Source organism: Callorhinus ursinus, unplaced genomic scaffold (genome assembly GCF_003265705.2).
Source record: "Callorhinus ursinus isolate GAN/ISIS: 27379988/994484 unplaced genomic scaffold, GSC_fseal_2.0 scaffold29, whole genome shotgun sequence".
Taxonomy (NCBI): Eukaryota; Metazoa; Chordata; class Mammalia; order Carnivora; family Otariidae; genus Callorhinus; species Callorhinus ursinus.
In genome coordinates this window covers 20,269,395-20,275,654 of record NW_027397091.1, presented here as the reverse complement: position 1 = coordinate 20,275,654, position 6,260 = coordinate 20,269,395, and positions in this window count along the sequence as shown.

The following is a 6,260-nucleotide window of genomic DNA, read 5'->3' as shown; positions in this document are numbered from 1 at the left end:
TTCAAGGCACGTTTGAGAGTTTGGGTGATGGGGAGGGCTGAGTGTACTCGACTGAAGGCCAGAGACCCTTTACAATTTTCTGGGCACCTGCATGAGCCTCCAGGTCACTCTGTCATTCAAGGACAAGGGGTCATTTCCATTGGTTTTCAGTTTCCATGTCTTTGGCAAATCAAGTCGTTTGTTCATGGTTCGGAAAGCGTCTTGTTGCTTTCCAGTGTGCTGGGCCATGGAAAACCCAACCTGTCGCTCTGGTCCTGGAGATTAATTGGACATTAAAAAATCTTGTGGGGGCAAGGGCACCACCTCTGGGTGGGGCATGCACTGCGCTAGCCCCAGTGGACCCAGTCTACCCCAGGATCAGTGACGGGCTGCCTGCCAGGGATGAGGCTCTGGGGAGGGGCATGAGGCCCACAGGCAGAAGGGGCTTGTACTGTCAGCCTCAGCACAGTATTAGGTGTCCATGGACGGGACATGTGGGCACACTGCTTGGGCTGCTTTCCTCCCAGGACACTCCCTGCACTCCCTGGACATTGGCTAAAGAATAGTCTCATGCTAGCTTTTTTTTTTTTTTTTTTTTTTTTTGGCAAATCCCAGCTAACTTAATCTGTGGGTTGGAGACGAGCTCTATGGGGGAGAAATGTGCTGAAGATGCAGTAAGAGACCATGACAAGCATTCCCCTCCCATACTCTGCAAGACAGGAGGTCAAGTGGCTGGGTTAAACACAGTAGTGTGTTTCCAGAGGGGCCCAGATTGTTGGGGTGGGCTGTCTCTTACTTTCATGTTAGCACTTTTTCCCCAGAGTTAGGGACAGATGGTTTCCTTAGCCAAACAATGGTTTGCAGCAGAGTTCAGCAAGCTGTACCGTGTCTTACCAAGAACTTTCTGGAAGTGGTGATGTGTTCACATCAGGCCATGGTCACTGGTCCTCCCTTCACAGCCCAAACTGTATCCCTCTTATGCTGGGTGAGGGAAGTGCAAGCAGGCTTTCTCTAAGTTCCTGGCAGCACGCACATGGGCCCAGGGAGGAGTTGGGAGGGTGAACAGCACCTGACTGTTCTCAGTCCAGGGACAGAGATGCTACCTAGTATTCAAGAAGCTTCCCAAATGGGAATTGCCATGGATGGGACAATTCCCTGTTGGCTGGTCCCAGGATCTCCACTGAGAAGGAACCTAGGAGAAGCTCGAGGGGGTTTTCCTCCCTCCCCATAAAACCCGTTCTAGAATCTCACTGAACCAATAATATAATCCACAGGAGTTATACACATGTAGTAAAATCCTAAGTTAAGTCAAAGCCACTCAATTTCAAAAAACAGACATTAGAAGAAGTGAAAGAATGTATGTCCACCCCTCATCTTGGTGTCCAGTATACAGTAGGGGCCGTGAAACATCAGTTCTCCCCCTTCGTTACGTACCAAAAATGTTGTGAAAAGTAAAAGAGAATATGCCCAAAGTTAGAACTGGCGTCTACCCAGATCCTGCACTGCCTAACAATGATAGTCTATAACTGAATTATTATATTTGATAGTTGAATTATCAAGGAAACACAGTTTTGAATTGCTAAGACAATTCTAATACATTTTACACAGATTTTCTGCATAGGGTTTTTGGTTCACTAGAACTGGATTTGTCAGAGCCTCCCAGATTCTAGGTGGACAAAGTTTTACTACGTTCCCCCAGAGCAGCACACCCATCCATCACCCACACCATATTACTCTACAGCAGGGTCAGCCACTTGTTTAAGAAGCTCACCGTAAATATTTTTAGCTTTGCAGGCCAGATGATCTGGTCACAACTGCTCAGCTCTGCAGCACCCGCAGACCATATGGAAGGGCAAGGGCAGGGCTGTTCCAGAAAGAGGCTTCCAGTGATTGTTGCTGGACCCTGCTCCCAGAGGGGCGCCATGCGGTAGAGTAGAACATGAGCCATACGTGCAATTTCACCTTTTTCTGTAGCCGCGTTAAAAAAATATTTTAATTTATAAAATTATAAAAAATATTTAATTTATAAAATTAAAAAATTATTTTAATTTATAAAATATAAAAATTATATTAATTTTAATATATTTTATATAACTCAATACATCTCAAGTGTTATCATTCCAGCATGCAGTCAGTATAAATGAGATCTTTTAGGGCACCTGGGTGGCTCAGTTGGTTAAGCGACTGCCTTCGGCTCAGGTCATGATCCTGGAGTCCCTGGATCGAGTCCCGCATCGGGCTCCCTGCTCGGCAGGGAGTCTGCTTCTCCCTCTGACCCTCCCGCCCCCTCTCATGTGCTTTCTCTCTCTCTCATTCTCTCTCTCTCCCTCAAATAAATAAATAAAATCTTTAAAAAAAGTATACATGAGATCTTTTAGATTCTTCTTCCATATGGTCTTCAAAATCTTGTGTTTTACAGGTACAGCTCATCTCACTTTGGAGTAGTTTTTAATGATAGAACATGTGCTGGTAGTGTCATACTGGACAACTCAGCTCTAGAGTGCTCTATAGCGTATTTCACAAAATTTCTCTCCTTTTTGGAAGCACATTGCTTGGGTTTTTCCTCCAGGTGAAGGACCAAGAGGGTGCGATGGGGTGGGGTTTTGTGTGTATGCATGTACATGTATGTGTATGTATGAATGCATGTGTGTGTGCACGCATATAGATGTATGTGTGCTTGTGTATATGTGCGTGTGCACCTGTGTGCAGGTATATTATGTGTGTATGTGTGTGAGTGTATACACGCTTGGGTCTGTATAGTTAGCAGTCTCATCCTCTGTGGGAGGCAAGATTACAAGGACACAATCCCTGTGCCAGCATAGAAGGCAGGATAAAAGGAATGCCCATAAAATACAATCTAAGGCATGAGCCAGCAGGGAAGGGTGAGAAAATGTGCAGGGCTGGTGTTGGCAAGAGGGAAACCAAAGATTCAGCGTCAAAGGTTGGAAGGATGTCAAGTTTTCATCAGCAGTGAGGAAAGGTTGGTGGCTATCTCTAGCAAGAGCAAGGCACTGACACCTCTGTGAAGTCAGGAAGGTTCTGGACACATCTGGGGAAGTGTGAAGGCTCTGCTAGGATCCAGCAGGAGGTTTTATAAGAGGAAAGAGGCTTCCCTGGAGCAGTGCTGTAGAGAAGCACATCTAGTAGCAGTTGCTGGAAGAAGCCAAAACTGGGGGCTAGACCACCTGGGAGGCACCTGACTGCAGAACAGCTGGCACTGGGTCAGGGAGAGGATGGGGAAGGGGACCAGGACAGGGCTGGTCCAGCGAGCAGGGTGCCACAGCAGGTGGGCTGGAGGAGCAGGTGGTGGGTTTGGAAGAGATAGGTGCATGGGGACCTCAGAGCTTTTCTAGAAGCAAGGCGGGTGTGAGGAAAGGGAATGGGTTTGGGTTTGGCCCCATGGAGAGTGATTCAGTCTGCACAGATGTTTGGCTTCCTCTGACATGCATTCTGTTCTCAGCCAGAGAAGGGACAGAGGGAGCAGGGAAATGTTCCTGAGGCTCCAGCAGCAAAGGAGTGAGGGCAGAAGCTGTGGGTGGGAGGAAACTTCATAATAAAGTCCTTTTCTTCAGTGATATGACTTTGATTTAATTTAAAGGCCACTTCAGCATCCTATTAATGAATGGAGATTAATTCCTGTCTCTTTACTTAACATCCTGACTCTGGTTATCATGCACTTTCCTCTGACATTTTCTAAGATCTGATGAATTTCTAAACTTTCTCGGGTACCAACGAGCACTTGAAAGGCTTTTCAAGATATGGATGTATTACGATATTCCCTTTCCTCACCCTGTATTACTATTTAAATAGAATTGTGTAATCACATTGCACAACATTTCTTTTGAAGTACAGGATGGGGGACGACTTCATCTACCCTGTTGTCCTTTAAAAAATGCTACAGGTCAGTCCTTGAGCAAAGAGTCATAAGGATGGTTCCAGGCCCGCATTGTGTGATGGCTAGGAGCCCCCAGGTCTGCTGTTGTTTTTCGAATGTGTCAAAGAAAGGATGGGGACCCTCTCACTGGATTGCCCCCTATGCTCCACAGAGACAGAGAGTTGAGGCTGGTTCTTCAGGGAGGGGGTGGGAAGAGGGCTTTCAAGAGAACTTTCCGTGAATTTCCTCTTAAAACAGAGAAGCATCCTGTTTGAGGTTCTATGTAAAGTTTAATTCTGGGGAAAAGAAATGTTCCACGGTGTACATCCGATTCTCCTTTTCTTCTTGGTGAGGGCACGCAGACGTGGGTGGAAGTCATCCCAGGCAGTTGGACCTGCTTGACCCTCCTGACTCTTTCCCCAGCCACGGCAACCATGGAGGAGACCACAGATGCTGGGGCCACCAAAATGCTCCCCTGAACTGTTAGGTCACTGAACGAAGGACAGTCACTTCGAAGAACTGTCCAGTTGGGCAATAGCTTCTGAATGAGTGGGAATCAAACAATTTTTTTGTTAAGCTCCTGAGATTTTGTGGTTGTTTGTTTCTGTAGCATGACTTACCCTATGCCTACCATAAACACTGTTACAAACAACTTTACTTGGGCCAAAGTCCTTTCCTGCTCTGGGAGCCCATGACTTTCTAACTTTCTTTTCTACATACAAAGTGTTGCTATTCTTTGGTTGCAAACTGAGACAGCCTAGGACTGTGCACCCAACAAGATGGCACTGATAGGAGGGAGCAGAGCCAAGAAAGCAGGGACTTGCAGGCCTGCTGAGTAATCTGCAGCAGTCCCAGCTGAAGACAGTCAGGGGTGTGAAGAACAGCTAGACAGTCTTTGAGGAAGGAGCCGGTGGGGTTCTGGGCTTGCTGGGAGGCCTGGCGGCAGGTTGGGCACAGAGAGGCATGGGGGGATCTGGGTATGGAGAGCAGTATGCAGCAGTTCTGTGCTAGAATCCAGGAGAACCTCCCCCAAGAAGTGCCAGGTACAGTCCTACGCATTAGTGAGCTTGAGTACCAGGCTTGGTGTATAGGCTTTCTCTCCCAGGACAAGGGAATAATGATAAGGACTAAAATTCCTAATGCTATTTCCTGTAGGCAAATGCCTTACTTGTGCTATCTCCACTTGTGTTATCTCTACTTGTTATCATATCCCTGAGAAGTAGGGAAATTACCTTTTTTTTGCTCACCAGAGAAATGCAGCTTGGAGAGGTTAAATCGTTAATTTAATGTGGATCTGCTGCCAAGGCCCCTACCTTTTCTTCCACACCAAGGTGCTTATCCAAGGAGAGACTCTCAAATAAGCCTGGAGGAGAGGTAAGTCCGTAGCAAGGTGGATTTGAAGGTAGTCTGCTAGGTGTCCTGCCCAGAGGACATAAACTCTGGGACACCAGGCCAGGAGACTTTTCCCTACTGAGTTCCCCAGCTGGGGGCTTCAGGCTGGGTCTGAGACTTGGGGGCAGCCTTGTTCTTTATCAGTCTCCTGTTGACTGGTGGCTTCAGTGTAAGGATGGGGAGTTGGCCCTGTTCATTTGTCCTTTGATCAAATTCACACTTCTCCTTTGGAACAAGGGTGTCAACTACCCTGATGAGTCCCAGTTGTGAGCAGTGCTGGGCTCACCAGAAGCCCTCTGACCCCTTCGAGCATCCTGGGTTCCCTGCTCTTCAGTCGCTCTGGAGCAACCGCCTGCACCACGGCAGCCCTTCTTCAGTGGATGCTGCCCCACCGACCAGCACAGGGCTCACGTCTGGGCGTTTTTGTATCCTTGCGCCCAACTCACCTGCAGCCATGGGCAATGCCTGACCCTGTGGGAATATGAAAGACCACCTATGCCTGTGGTACCCAAAACTCTGAGCTGAAACTCACACTCCAGGGCGCCTGCGAATCAGGCCAGAGCATGGCCTGCAGAACTTGGCCTGAGTCCTCCATGCACGCTTGGCCCCGCCCCCTTCCCTGTCCTGTTTCTCTCACTGCCTCCTTCCCTCTCCCTGAGAACCTTTCCTTAATAATTACTGCCCACCAATCTTGGTCAGGGGCGCCTTCTGAGAAACCTGACTTAATCCAAACACTCCTTAAATCACACCATTGTTGCCCCACTACATTCTGCTCTTGACATAAAACCTGTTGTTCTGATGGGAGGATTGAGGTATGAGGGATCCAAGGGGGAGTATAATCTGGTATTTCTTTAAAGGTTTGGCATTTATTTCATGGGAGGAATGGGAAAGAGGTAACCTTACTCATAAAATCTGCACCTGAAAACAGACCCACTGGAGTAGGCTTGGCATTCTGTAGAACCCAGGAATGCAACTCCCATTTTTCTCGCTTCCTGTTCTTTTTTTCAGTTGTCTG